At 35.2% G+C, this 16,156-nt stretch overlaps 1 pseudogene across 1 annotated transcript; it reads right to left on the bottom strand.

Moving 5' to 3' along the window:
* Window positions 1–13,007: 13,007 nt before the first annotated feature.
* Window positions 13,008–13,508, bottom strand: LOC309978625 (ADP-ribosylation factor-like protein 5A; annotated as a pseudogene). Its single transcript has one exon. The product of its transcript is annotated as an ADP-ribosylation factor-like protein 5A (transcript).
* Between the last annotated feature and the right edge of the window lie 2,648 nt (window positions 13,509–16,156).

Raw genomic sequence — 16,156 nt, 5'->3', positions numbered from 1 at the left:
TTTGCCCTACCCAGGTAGGTGGAGAGTTTCCTGCCTTTTGGGAAGTCTGAGGTCTTTTACCAGTGTTCAGTAGGTGTTCTATAGGAGTTGGTCCACATGTAGATGTATTTCTGATGTATCTGTGGGGAGGAAGGTGATCTCCATGGCTTACTCATCTGCCATCTTGAAGATTCTCCCGTCTTGTCTTCTTGATGATAGAAATTCTGACAGGTGTGAGGTGATGTTTCATTGTGGTTTTGATTTGCATTTTCCTGATGATCAGTGACGTTGAGCATCTTTTCATGGACCTGTTAGACATTTTTGCAAAGAAGACATCCAAATGGCCATTTAGGTCTTCTGCCCATTTTTTAATTGGGTTGCTTGTTTGTTTTTTAATATTGAGTTGTATGAGCTGTTTATATATTTTGGATATTAACTGCTTATCTGTAAAAATTTTCTCCCATTCTTTATGATGCCTTTTCATTCTGTTTGTTGTTTCTTTTGCTGTGTGGAAGCTTTTAAGCTTGATGTAGTCCCATTTGTTGATTTTTGCTTTTGTTTGTTCCTTTGGTGTCATATCCAAAAAGTCATTGCCAAAACCAATGGCAAGGAGATTCTTCAAGGAGTCTTATGGTATCACTGACTGTTAGGTTTGAGTCTTTGATCCATTTTGAGCTAATTTTTGTGATAGGGGTCCAATTTCATTGTTCTACCTATGTTTATCTAGTTGTAGCAGTGTTATAGGACACTCATCTTGATGTTGCATTTACATAGCCAGCACATTGTTGTTGTTGTTTTTTTGCGGTACGCGGGCCTCTCACTGTTGTGGCCTCTCCCGTTGCGGAGCACAGGCTCTGGACGCACGGGCTAAGCGGCCGTGGCTCACTGGCCCAGCCGCTCCGCGGCATGTGGGATCTTCCCGGACCGGGGCACGAACCCGTGCGCCCTGCATCGGCAGGCGGACTCTCAACCACTGCGCCACCAGGGAAGCCCCAGCACATTGTTTTGGTTTAAAAAAGTATTCTTCTTTAAGAGTAACCATATATGTAAGTGGCCAGTGGAGATTATGGAAGAGTGAATCCTACTCCTTGACTCTGCCACTACTTAGCTTTCTCATGTCTAACAGAGGAAGAGAATCCTAAGGCTGGTTTAATTTTCCTCATTTCCTTTCTTTCCAATTTCATGTGTAATCCATAGTTCCCCCTCCTATTTATAACCCTCCTAATCAGGTATGATTTGAAATTCAGATAAACACTTGAACCTAAATCCTTATGGCTGAGGAAGAGGTAAACAGAAGTTTATGAGCACTAGAATTTCACACATGGTAAACTAATTCTGTAGAGATCATTATATCCTCACATGATCTTTTTTTCAGTTTGTAAAGTAAGTAACAGAAAATGTTAGGCAACTTGCCTAGGATCATACAGTGGTTGAGCTCAAATTTGTTTCTAAACTCCATTTTTTTTGGCTACACAATGTGGATGCCACACAGTAGGCACATTGTGGGAGAAATGAGGCCAGATTGGACACAGTTCTTTGAGACAAAAGAGCAGTCAGAAGAAAAAAAAAGAAGTGATTGAAATCAGGGGTTATTTTTCATTGTCTTTTTATAATGTCTTTTTTGTGTGCCTGGCATGAAGGGGAAGGCCAAGAAAGCCCTTTTGTCTGTTCATTAGCTTATTAGCATCAACAGAAAGTTTTTTAACTGTGACTAGCCAGTCTGTCTCCTACTTCTCTATTTTCTATGTTAAAAGCAGCATGATACTGGAAATAAGGGAAGAAGGAGATGCTGAATAGGAGATATTTTCTTATAGAAGTGACAGTGTTTAGTTTCTTTTATACTGATAATAATATCAATTCCTCTATCATCCCACAACAGAGACAGATTTACACACACATTCATAGAGACTCCACTGTGTCTATATGATACAATGACCTTTCCCAAACCAGAGTACTTCAGTAAATGCTTATTGGTTAGACTGACTGAGGCCAGGTTGTGATCAAGCACATATTTTGAGTTATATGGATTCTCCAGACCCTGTTTCAAGTTACTACCTCATCATTTTCAAATAGATTAACACATCATCAAACATGTCTCAAAATCATGCTCAAGGACCTGATTAGCCGAAGATAGGTTGTCTGCAATTTTATTCCCCACCCCCTCAAAATTTTCAAAGCACACCACTAATTTGGATCATTGAATAACATAACTCTGAAAATTTAACCAATCAGTTGCTCTCCTAAGTCACTATTTTTGTCTGATCACTGTGTTTAGTAATATATATTTAGCATTTCCGTAGAGGAGTGGGACATGCCTATTTGTCAAAGCCACTGTATGAAAATGGTTATATACAATGCCAAATTTTCTCAGTGATCTCCTGTTTTTCTCGTTTTCTCTGGGCTAATATATCAAATATTTACAAAAAGAAATCTTTTGTCTAATTTCATTAAATTCTGAGCTTTATACATAGTGAAACTCCCTAAAGCGTTGGAACAACTTATGTACTCAGCTAAATATGAGATAACATGGTAGTAGCTTTCAAGAAAGAAATACAAGTGATAGATTTACAAAAGGTGAAAAATTACTCTATGCATTTGATTTCAAAGTAGGTGATAGGAAAGGATAGCTTCCTACTCCCAGGTTAATATGCAACCCTACAATTGAGATAAAATAATGTTTTGCCTTGCAGATATGCCTACCCTGTTCTACATTGTTCTGTAAATAGGCAGTGATGGCAGAGCAGTCTGCTCAGGCAAAATAGACACTGCCCTGGCCAGAAACACTGTCTGTATTAACATACCTGCCTGACAGCTCCAAATCAGATCAATGATTTTAAAGCCAAATAAAGGCTTTCGTTACATATCTCAAGGTAGATGCAATCCTGGGTATTTTAAGAACTATTTTTCATCAGAATGAGAATGAACAGTTTTTTACTTGCTGAATTTAATTATGTATTAAAATATACAGTATTCTCTCCTATATGAGTAATCAGGTCATGCAAATGTGCAGGTTTCATCCTTACATTTAAACGTGTTTCATTGGAGACAAGCAACAATATTTTTTTTTTCACATACATCTGCCTGGAAGCAAACATTTAATCTTTCTTTGACAGTTAAGGGCCTCAGGATTTAGTTATTATATCATTAGGTACGAATATTTTTACTAACTTATCCCAAATATAAAGGAAAAATTGAGAGCATATCAGTTTGACTTATATAATAATCTAGAACTTCTATATTGCATCCGCTTAATTAGCTAGTCTCCCCCGCCGCACACAAACACACACAGAGTCAGTCTCTAAATAGATATTGACTCAGAAAATAACTCAAACCTAAATGGACCTTTCTCCACTCCAAATTTAATCAGATGCTCTTTAGTTTCTGCAACTTTCTGTAGCACCCAAAGCAATATATGATAACTAAGTCTTTTTAAGCATTTACATATGTGCTAAGCATTTTATACTCATTATCTTATTTAATGTAAACAACATTACCAAGAGTTTAACTAACAGGCATTGCAAACTCCACCCATATTCTTCCTGTGAACAGCAAATAAATAGATTGTTCTCAGGCTATTTGTTCCTAAATTCCTTCAGCTTGTGTTTGTTTCATTTATAGTTTGAGTTTGACGCACTGAAACTAGACAAGGAGGTCCCAGTTCTTACCTAATGGATGTGGAAAAGGTGTCACATCGATTGTTTTATGTCATTGGGCAAATGGAATAATGTCTGGAAGAAAAAAAAATACAGTAAGCCTCTATCACGTCTGCATAGTGTAAACATCATATTATTTTCCTTCCAAATAAATACTGAAGTTAATTAGGCAATCAGGAGTTTAAATGGAGAAAAAGTAATGCAACAGATAAATATGGAATAATCATGAGAAAATGTAATTTTAAATATTGTCTGAGGAAGCCAGGCCCATAAAGGACATTAAGAACAGCTTGAGTAGAGCTGGATGTCTAAGAATGGACACGATCACTGAAATGTGGAAGAAATGGGAAGAAAAAACAGACTTTAAGATGAACTTCCCAATGTCATGTCCGATTAGTGCTGCTGACTCATCTAGTTGGGCCCTGAAGAATTTTCAAAATGGTAATGGCACTTTCCCAGGGAGAGTATACGATGTAGTGGGAAGATGGGCTTTTGTGTCAGACAGACTGGAACATGAACCTTCACTCAACTACTCCTAGTAGTGTGACTTTGAGTAAGTTACTTAAATTTTCTCATCCTGTTTCCTCATCTGTTGAATAGTTGCTAATGCCTCCTTAGGATTGTGTGAGGACTATCGGAAATAGCATATGCCCAACCTTTAGCACTATACCTGGCACACAGTAATGCCCGCTCACAAATACCAGCTGTCCCTTCTGAGTTCATAAAGTGGTTGTCCATTGTGACACACTTACTTTCTAGAGATGAAAGATTATGAGACAGAAATCCTTTACAGAAGCACTGAAATAAACAGGAAACCTGGATTCTGGTACTGGCTTTCCTATTAGCTTATCGTTCAGCCTTGGGCAAGTAGTTAGTTCACTCTTGCAAGCAGTTCACTCTCAAAGGTTCCTTATGTTCTCATATAGAGAATAGGATCACATTATTTCTAATGGGCTTCCCGAATCTTACATTCTGTGATTCCTCCCCAAAAAGGGAATTCTAATAGATAAACTATTGATTAGACATAATTCATTTGTAATAGCAAAGAATAAGCTCTAAATGAACCATGTAACAAAATACTTTAACTGGATTATAAAAGAGTAATTTTTAAGAGGTAAAACTATTGCACAACCCATAAATACTCTCTAAAAGTTAAAACTGCATTTCATACAAATTCTTAATTTCCTCCAAAAGTATAGCCCTCTCAGCCTAGTTAGAAAGAAACATTCATTATTGTGACTGTCCTTGTATAAATTCATTTTGGGTTCACTTTTCATTGCAGGATCTCTGCATAATTTTCAGATATCATGAAGGCATAAACATGATTACAGCTTTCTCATTTTACAGGTGAATAACTGAACTATGATGCAGAGAAGTTAAATAAATTACCCAGTGCCCGCCCATGAGGGACAAAGCTGGAATAGAGCCTAGTTATTCTGATGCCAAAAATACCATTTTCCCTGCCGCATCCCCCCACCATCATTACTCACTCCCAGATTCCCGAAGGACTCATTTGCTTTTGATAAGCTCAGGCATGTCATTTTCTCTCTCTAAAAAGTGCTGCTTCAATTTTTTGAAGGGAGAGGATATCTGTAGTTGAAATTTGGCCCAAATAACACCATCTCAAGTGAGAAGATCACTTACCCTCACCCACCATGTGCACTACTTTACTTTCTAGTCCATAGTTTGGCACTTTGTGTAGAAAATTGATCTTTTACAGCCACTTAGTAGTATTTCTCAAAGTCCTACAAAGCAGTACTCTGCTAAATGGCATCGAGCTCATCTGGATATGTTGAGTTTCCAGATCATAAACTCCTAAAGGGCAGAGTCTACAATTATTTGGCTAACTTTATATCACTTGCAACTGTGGATGCTGAATAAATACTATTTCATGGTAATGATGAGGATGACAAGTTAATGCTCCTCAAAGTGTCAACCAACCAGTCGATTCAGTGAAAGTCAAACTGGTCATTTGATGTCATAAAAAAATCCAGTTACTTGACTGAATTATTCAAATTGTAGCTGGTTGCTTTTATGCTTGTATAGGTATAACGTTAAAGTTGCTTCCATATTGAGAAGAGAATGGTGTAACATATTCATTAGTAGTCACTTTTATCTCATCAAATTAATAAAATATAATAACATAGTGGCCTGGAATCTCAGGAATTTCCTTTAGGTAGCCTTTCCAAGCCATGAATTTATGTCACAATATTCTTGGCAGATAAATGCCCTGGCTAAACTTTATTAATATTGACCTAGTGCAATTAAAATTGAGTACCCTAAGAAGCAGGCTTCCGTTTACCATGTTTTAGTTTATATAATTTTCACCTCCATATCTACAATTGGAAAATAAAGTGGGAAAAGAAATCCACTGAAGACAATGAGCAATGGATAGGACCAGCAACGGAATACGGAGGATCATCAATTTGAAAAAAAAAAACAAAAGAATAAAGCTGGAAGACTTACTACCTCACTTCATGACTTATTCTAGATCTTACATGTTCTCACTACAAAAAAGAAATGATAATTATGTGATGTGACAGAGGTATTAGCTAATGCTCAATGTTCATGGCAGCTCTACTTGTAATAATCTCAAACTGGAAGCAACCCAAATGTAGTAATCATTTTGCAACATGTAAGTGTATCAAATCAACACATTGTATACCTTAATGTTATACAATGTTATCTGTCAAATTGTATGTTAATAAAGCTGAAAAAAAGATACAATAATCAGGGCAGTGTAGTGTATATGGATGTACAGACACACGGATCAATGGAATAGGAAAGATTCCATATAGAGAGTCACACATATATAGTCAATTAATTTCTGAACAGATTTGCCAAGGTAATTCCTGGTGACAAGATGATCTTTTGAGAAAATAGTGCTGGAAATATTAGACAAAAGAAAAATTTAACTTCAACCTCAATCACACCATATATAAAAATTAATAGAAAATGTATCACAACCCAAATAGAGAAATGAACATCATACAACTTTTAGAAGAAAACAGGAGATAATCTTAACAACCTTGGATTTAACAAAGATATCTTAAATGTAACAAAAACAAATAAAAAAAATACTCAGTAAATAACAGTTCATCAAAAGTATATCTTAAAAAGGCAATGATACAAGTGTGAAAAGATGAGCCATAGACTTGCAGAAAATATTTGTAAAGCAAATACCTGACCAAGAACTTCTAAAATATCTAAAAACACTTTTATAACTTGTTAGAATAGAAACCACCGAATTAAAAATGGGCAAAATATTTGAAAATGTAACAAAAGAAACTCAGCAAATAAGCACATTAAATTATGCTCAAGATCATTAGCCATTAATAACATGTCTATTAAAACCATAATAAGATACTGCTACGTACCCACTAGAAAGGCTAAAATTAAAAAGACTGAAAATACCATGCTTTGGTAAGGATGCAGAAATCAGATACACTGCTGGTGGGAATGCAAAATTACACAACCACTTTGAAAACAGTAAGCAATTTATTATAATGTTAAAAATAAACCTGCCATACAAATCAGCCTTTGCATTCCTAGGTATTTACCCAACAGAAATTAAAGCATATGTTCCCTACTAAGATTTATACATAAATGTTCATAGCAGCTCTATTTGTAATAATCTCAAACTGGAAACAACCCAAATGTCTTATTGATATAAGTGAATGAATGAACAAATTTCAGTGTATCCATATAATGGAATGCTACTCAGCAATAACAATAAATTATTAATACAGGCAACAATATAGATGAATCTTAAAATAATTATGCTGAGTGAAAAAAGCCAGAAAACAGAGTGTAGGATTCCATTTATATATATATATATATATATATATATATATATATATATATATATATATATATATATATATATAAAAACCTTGATAAAATGCAAACTAGTCTATAGTGACAGGAAGCAGATCAGTGGTTGCCTGGGGAATGGTGGTTGCATTGGCTCGGAAAGAGAGATTATAAATGGACACCAGGAAACTTTTGGGGGTAAAGGATATGTTCAATCTTGATTGTGGTGATGGTATATGTATACAAAACAAATTTTACACTTTAAAAATTGGGAGGATATATACATGTGTATATATATGTATTTTTTTAGTCATCTGAATATATGTGGTAATTGAAATCTTGGGAAGGATTATAGAATTAGAAGACAGTGGGGTCTAGGAACAATCTTGATTACAATATATAACAGCTGGGTCGAGGAAGATGCACTTGAAAAGGAGAAGAGAAGGAATGGGCAGAGAAGTAAAATAAGTATTGTAGAACCCAAGGAAAAAGAGTTTTCAGGAAGGATTGAGTCGTTTGTCAACAGTAAACGTTGCTGCTAAGAGGTCAAATAAAATGAGAATAGTAAAATCTATTTAACTTAGAGACACTGGTAACCTTAGCCAGATCTGTTTTTATGGAGGAATGTGGCAGAAAACTATATTGTAGTGGGTTGATGGGAAATAAAGAAATGGGGAGAGTGAATAAAAGTAAATTTTAAAGATTTTTGGCTGATAAAAATAGAAAACAGAGGTATAGGTGGAAGTGGCCAGAGGGAGAAGAGGAGTTGTGGAAGGCTATTTTAAAAATTGAGGGCACGGGAATTCCCTGGTAGTACAGTGGTTAGGACTCGGTGTTTTCACTGCCGGGGCCTAGGTTCAATCCCTGGTCGGAGAACTAAGATCCCCCAAGCCATGTAGTGCAGAAAAAAAAAAGCGGGGGCGGGGGGGGGCAAATACTACAACATTTATAACAGTGTTGTGCTTGAGATGGCTCTTGAGAGTCAATTGTTACATTTTCAAAAATTTTGCAAGCCATTAAAAAATAAGTTATATAAACTTAGAATTAGGCAAATTATATTAAAACCAAAGAAATAAAAACTCAAAACTCATCAGTTAATTATATTATACTATTATTTATACATGAGGTTATTTATATTGATTGTGTCTGTGTGGTGGGAATATTATCTGTAATGTTTACAGCTACATATCTCAACTCTATGTTCAGTGACATCATGTGGGTCATTTGAACTTGGCCATGGAGTTCTGGAGTATTTACACCACAGAAACTGGTAAATACTACAAATAATGGCTTGATTTATTTTTGTTGTTATTTTTATTGTCTAGCAAAAACATGATAGAGAAAATCTTAATGCTGATTAAACTTTAAAATTAGGTCTGTGACCATTATGCTCTAAATAGCACAAAAAATTGAGGAATTACTATTCCAGTATTCAAAAACTATTGGGTGATTCAGCAGAAAAGTCACTAACATCACTGATGAACGTGCTATGTTCTGACACTTTCCATTTTTTCACTTTCATCTTATTCACTAATAGAAACAAAAATATCAGTCAACACTCAATGCCAGAACTACACTCGTTTGTTAATTACAACCACAGGTTGGCTATGAATACACAGGCTCACCAAAAACAGAGACAGCATTCAGTGAGAATCAATTGATTATATGGAATTTATGATACAGTATAGTATATTTTATTTGTAAATTGTATGCTATACATACTCTGTTAGTGAAATTTACCACCATGCACATATATGCATGTATGCATTTTTCTAGATAGCCAGTTATTAAACATTTATTAACACATTTATATGTCAATAAGCCATAATAAAACAGATCAGCAAAAGCTTAAAAATCCATCTATATCTGTTGAATTACTATTCCTTGAGAATGTTAAATGACTTTAAAGCATGGACAAGATAATATGGGCTTGGGGCAAGATTATAGATATAAAATATATATTTGAGAGGTATCCAATATAGTAAGGGACATGGCTGGGGTAAAGTTCAGAAGACACTGAATTTACCAACTTGGATCAATAACCTAGACTCATACCAGACCATGATTAAAACTCAAGCAGTTCATTTGTCATTCGATTAAGGCTCTATAATAAAAGTAATAAATACTTAATGTGGACCAGACACTGTGCTAAATATTTTAAGAATCCTTATGCAATAGGTATTATTATTACTACAGCCATTATATGAGCAGAGGAAAGTGAGGCTGACGGAGATTTATTAACTTGCACAAATTTATAGAGCTACTTAGTAGAAGAGCTAGCATTTGAACAAAGTTCTGCCTGACACCAGTTATAAAGTTGCTGGTGCACCTAACCACTGTATACCACTGCCTCTTTCTAATCTTTTTTCCAGCTTTATTAAGGTATAATTAATGAATAAAAGTTGAATATATTTAAAGTGTACAAGTAGATGTTTTCATATAGATATTCTCTGTGAGATAATCACACAATCCAGCTAATTATCACTTCACACTCTCCATTTTCTTTCTCTTTTCTTACTTTGCAGTGAGGACACAGGATCTACTCTCTTAGTAAATTTCAAGTATAAAATACTGTATTGTTGACTATAGTCACATTGCTGTATACTAGATCTCTAGAACTTATCTTCTATAACTGAAACTTTGTACTCCTTGACCAATATCTCCCCACTTCTCCCTTCACCCAACCCCAGGCGACCAACATTCTATTGTTTCTATGAGTTTGACTATTTTAGATTCCAAATTTAAATGAAATCATATATTGCGTGTGTATGTGTGTATATATATACATACATATCTCACATATATCTCATTTTCTTCATCCATCAATGGACACTTAGGATGTTTCCATATCCTGGCTATTGTGAATAATGCTGCAAGGAACATGGGAGTGGAGTGCAGAGATATCTCTTTGACATACCGATTTCATTTCCTGTGGATATATACCCAGAAGTAGAGTTGCTGGATCATTACCACAGTTCTATTTATAATTTTTTGAGGAATCTCCATTCTGTTTTCCCTAATGGCAATACCAATCTACATCCCCACCAACAAAATGTACAAAGGTACTCTTTTCTCCATATCTTTGCCAACGCTTATCTTTTGACTTTTGATAAAAGGTACTCTAACAGGTGTGACATGATATCACATTGTGGTTTTGATTTGCATTTCCCTGATAACTAGTGATGCTGAGCACCTTTTCATATACCTGTTGGCCATTTGTAAGTCTTCTTTGGAGAACTGTATATTCAGCTCATTTGCTTGTTTTTTAAATTGGGTTATTTGGGTTTTTGCTACTGAGTTGTATAAGTTCCTTATATATTTTGGATATTAATCCCTTATCTGATATATCGTTTATAAACATTTTCTCCCATTCTGTAGGTTGCCTTTTCACTCTGTTGATTTTGTTTCCTTTGCTGAGCAAAAGCTTTTAGTTAGGTGCAATGCCACTTTTCTTTGCTGCTTTCATAGTTCTTTTTCCTTGAATTTTGACAATTTTATTATAGTGTGTCTAGGTGTAGTCTTCTTTGGATTGACCCTCTTTGTAGTCCTTAGAGCTTCATGATACTTGATGTCCATTTCCCTTCCAAGTTTTGGAAAGTTTTAATTCATTATTTCTTTAAGCTTTGTCTTTTTCTCTCTCTTCTCTTGCTGGGACTTCCATAATTCATATGTTTTTTCATTTTGATAGTGTCCCATAAGTCCTATAGGATTTTTTTTTACACTTTTCATTCTTTTTCCTTTTTGTTCATGTGACTGTATAATTTAAAATGACTTGTCTTCAAAGCTTAGTAACTTAGGATTTACTTTTGTAAAAGCACGTTGACAAGTATTAAAATGTTATACTTGCATTTTGACAATTATAGTATAAATATAAAACACAAAACATCCAGTGTTAAACACTGATCTCCCATGGTTGTCTTGGATTTAGCTATTGGTAGTTTATATTTCACAGAAGGGAACTTTCAAAGTTCTGTCAGTGCTTATAGCATGTAATATTATCCCTCATCAAAATCTTCATGAAATCTAAAACGCTGGTATTAAAAGTGGTTATTATTTTTTTCCTGAATATTCTAAAACAGCCAGTTTGGAGTAGCTTTCAGATTTTCAAGGCATGAAGATACACTGAATACTCAAGAATATGTTTTAACACGTTAAGTATAAGTTTGTTTACAGTTACAATAAAAATACCTTCAACTTTCAGCTACTGAAAGAAAATACCCTAAGAAAACATGAAAGGTATATTGGGCCAAGTTACTTCTTAGTGAAAATAATATAACATCTTGATCAAATTTTAAACCAAATTCTTGAAAGCATTAAGAATTGTTTTTATTGTTTTTTTTTTGTTTTTACAATTGTCAAACTATTCCAACTCCTAATAAGAAATTTTCAAATTAAAAAATTATCTCTGTTGCTTAGAAAATATGTTTTACCTTTAATCTCAAATTCACTTTAAATGCTGGACATATGATTTAATACCTAAGAAGACTCTAGCTAAATTATTTGGTAATATTTATAGGGTGATACTTTTCTGGGTAGATATGTTTCACACAACAGTTTTTAATTAATGCTGAAAAAAATCACTTCATAATTTTAAATACACTTAATGATAGGCTGATTGATGGATTAACAGTTTATTTAGTAATTTAGATGGCATAGGGTCCAATAAAGGCAACAATCTGATAGTTGCTCAACGTGCAATTCTGCCCATTAGTAATACTAAGCCAAGAACTTGATATTTCACTCAGTTGGATTACTTAGTTTCATGTATGTGATTTGATCAGCAAAGCAGTAGATACACAATGTCAAGATTTTTCCTTTATTATTATTTTAAGAGCAGCTCAGTGATTTGGGGGGTTGGTTAGTATAATACAGAGAACATAGGGAAAAAGTATAAAATGGCACTTAAAACCAATACCCATACTCATCTCATTATGGTCATAACTAAGAATATTAACTTTTGTGTAATTTGCTTTTCCTTAGAACATAAAGCATTAACTTGAACTTCAAGTATATACACAATACATAAACAACCTTATGCAAAATACTTTTCGTAAGTTATATTACATTTTAAAATACTGGAAACTGAATATCTGTGATTTGTCTTTTGACTAAATATAACAAGAAGAGAACAACATTCAACAAGGGAGGGTTTATTATCAGTAATAAAGCTCTCAAAGTTAAAAATGATGATAAAGCTCTCAAAGTTAAAAATGTCTTCCTTTCCCTTTCTACATAGCACAGACTATACAATGTCCCGAGAGGACTTATGATGAGAAAAATGTCAATCACAGCTTTAAGCCCTTGGTTTGGAAAGAGCTAATGAGAAAGTGGATTGGAAGGTGAGACTTCATGTTTGCTTTCAAATAAGTGGTCTTAAACTTTTTCTATAAGAAGACAAATTAGTTCATATATATATATATATATATATATATATATATATATATATATATATATATAAACCATTCATTTTTACAGCTTTCAGGTAAAGTCCAACACTTGATTTATATAAAGTCTGTGAGGAGAGGTCAGTAGAGATCATCTAATCTTAAATTGTGAAATCATTCAACTTCTTAGCATAGTCTCTCCCCAGTAAAAAGCACAGCATGCCTGGGTATGCCACTGGCGATCTCTAATAAAAGTTAGTTAGTTCCAAAGACTGGGAGATTTCTGCTAGTCATACATTCTTTTTACCATCTTGTTTATTAGCAAAAATCAGCAATCCAGCTTTCCTTAGGTCCTCATGGGCTAACATTTTATAGAGTTCTCTAATTACAGAAATTCTTGGTCTGTAGTGTCCACAACAATTACAAAATCTCTGTTAGTACAGTAAGTGTTCCAGGAAGGATGAAGAGATTCTTGGCCACCAGTTTTCCACGTGAGGAAGCATGTATTATTAATCACTATCTCTTCTACATTACTTCCTATTGCAGGGGATGTATGTACAATTTCATTCACAGAAAATTGGTAAAGGATGATACTTTTCCTTGCATTATCCACCCCAACAATAACTTTGTGCTCCTGGTGCTTGAAGAGTCTCCATATCCTGGTGAAGAGAATTCCCATTCTTGGGTAGCTGACCCCCTTTCCAGCCACCTGGGTGACCTGGACACCCCCAGCTCAGGCTGAAGCAGGGGAGGAAGATGGGCTGGAGCCTACACCTCTGCTGCTGCTGCTTCTGCACTGACTGCTGGCCAGCTTCCTAGGAACCAGAGGGAGGCAAAAGCCCAGGCCTCCCTGCCACACCCACGGCCTGGACGCTGCCTCTGGGGCACTCTTCTGGCTTGCACACATTGCCTCCATGTTGTCTGCAATGAGCCTCGTGGACCACTGTCCTCCTCTAGCTCAGGTGACTTGCCTTGAAATTCAGTAATTCTTTTTCTCTGATTGATCAAGTCTGCTGTTGAAGTTCTCCATTGAGTTTTTAATTCTTTATTTCTATTGTATTCTTCAGCACCACAATTTCTGTTTGGTTCTTTTTTATGATTTCTGTCTCATTGTTGAAATTCTTGTTTTGTTCACGTGTTGTTTTCTTGATATTGTTATCTATGTTTGTTCTCTTGTAGCTCACTAACAACTTGGCAATCTCTATAAAATGTATAATGCATGTATTGTTTGATTCAAAAGGAATTTGTCGTACAAAACTCTGAGTATTTTAAGCAGGCAAAAATAGTTTTCAGTAGCATTGTTTTAGTAGGGAAAAGTTGGTGACAATGTAAGTGTTCATCAGTATCAGACTGGTTAAATTAATCATACCTCAATTATGCTATACAGCTATTATTATATATAGAATATCACATAGCTAGTAACGTGGTTTATAATATCTATATATACTGCCCTGAAAAAGTTACTGGAGATACATTGTTAAGCAAATAAAACAATTTACAAAACAAAATGCATGTTATGATGCCAGGTGGCCACATAAACAAGATATATGAGACCCAGTGGGTTAGTTAGATATAGTTGATTGTGGGTGCACAGAACCATCCTGAAAGTATATACATATGCTAAAGTGAGGACTTCGGAAAAAAGAGTGGAATGAAAACTGGGACTACACTTACTTTTTCCTTTGTTGCCTATGTAATACATTAAAACAAAATGGGCCTATCTTTATTTTAAAAAATACTAGCCTGCACATTGTATTTTTGCCACTGCCAGAATCAATGGGTATGGAGACAGTAATCAATAATTTCAGTGTGGCTGGTACGTAAGATAAGGATGAGGCACTCCCTGGGTTTACTCTCTGTCTGCAGAGCCAGATTAAGACACAAAGTCAGGTTAGTTAAATACATATATAAGAGGGTCTAGAATGTTCTTGACATTCCCAGATGCCAGTGGCAAGAGCTTTATTTGAACACTGAAGTAGAAATGTAGAAGATATAACATATTATAAGACCATTAAATCTTCCCATTTCTATAATGGAATGGAATGGAATGTGGAAAGGTGAGGAAAAATCATAAGTTGCTTCTTAAACTCACAGAAATGTATATTAATGTTCAAACTCCGCCAGCTTCCAACTTTACTACTGTTGGTGTGCAAAAATGAGAGCGAGTATGTTTCTGACACATTTTGACAATTTTTTCAATGCGTATAAGCAGGCGGCAAAACAGCATCCTAGAAAAGCTTCAAGTATCACGTAGGCTACTCAGCTGACACCCATAAAGTCATTTCTGGATGCGATTTCTCTTGTTCTAATCTACGGTCTCATAGTACTGTTAAAACTTGACCCCATCTTAATACTGATTTCATGGTCTTTTAATTAAATCCAGTTCAAAGAAAGGACTCAGTTCCCCAACCATATGCATCACATCTGGGGCAATGGAAATAATTATGCTCTTGATTTAATGCAGTCTGTCTCTTTCCTGAACGTTTTTGGTGGGAAACATAGGTGAAAAGCTAATGGAAGAGGAGGAAGAGATGGGCATCCAGGGAAAGTTATACTAAATATTGAAAGGAGAATGATTTTAAAGGAGCACACATTCATGAAAATTGTACTTAAGCATGGAGAAGAGAAATCTAATAAGAAACTTCTAAATCGATAACATTTCAGAAATTGATCCTTAACTAGTAATTTGGGTTTGACAAAATGGTTGAATAGGTATCTCTTGCTTTCCTCCATTTCAGTTCAGTTAGGCAGTCCCTCAAATGGCCCCAAAGGCACCCGCCTTCTGAGATGAATGCCCTTGTGTAATCCCTCATCCAGTGTGGAGTGGAACTAGTGACTTGTCTCAAACAGAATACAGCAAAAGTGATAAAATAGGAAGTCATTTCTCGAGGTTAGTTTATAAGAAGACTCTGGCTTCCATTGTACTTGCCATCTCTCACCCTATCTCATTCATATTCTCTCTCTGCCATTGCTCTGGTGGAAGCCGACTATCATATTTTGAGTAATTCTTTGCCCAAGTAGTAAGGAACTGATATCACTAGCCATAGCCGGGGAGGGACTTAGGCCATGTGAGCAAGCTTGAAAGCAACTCCTCCCTCTTTTGAGCTGTGTTAGAGATCTTCAAGCAGAGGCTGCTCCATATTCCTGACCCAGAGCAACTGTGAGAAAATAAATGTTTGTTTGCTGTTTGAAGCCACTAAGTTTGGGGGTAACTTGCTATGCAGCAATAAGTAAATTAGTGATTTTTTTCTGAAAAATATTTAAGTTTCATAAATCATTCCATTTTATATGTATGAGAGGAGTAAGCTCCCTGTTTAAAAATATCCA

This window comes from Leucopleurus acutus (genome assembly GCF_964270905.1).
Source record: "Leucopleurus acutus genome assembly, chromosome: X".
Taxonomy (NCBI): Eukaryota; Metazoa; Chordata; class Mammalia; order Artiodactyla; family Delphinidae; genus Leucopleurus; species Leucopleurus acutus.
This window is presented reverse-complemented; position numbering and strand designations above follow the sequence as displayed.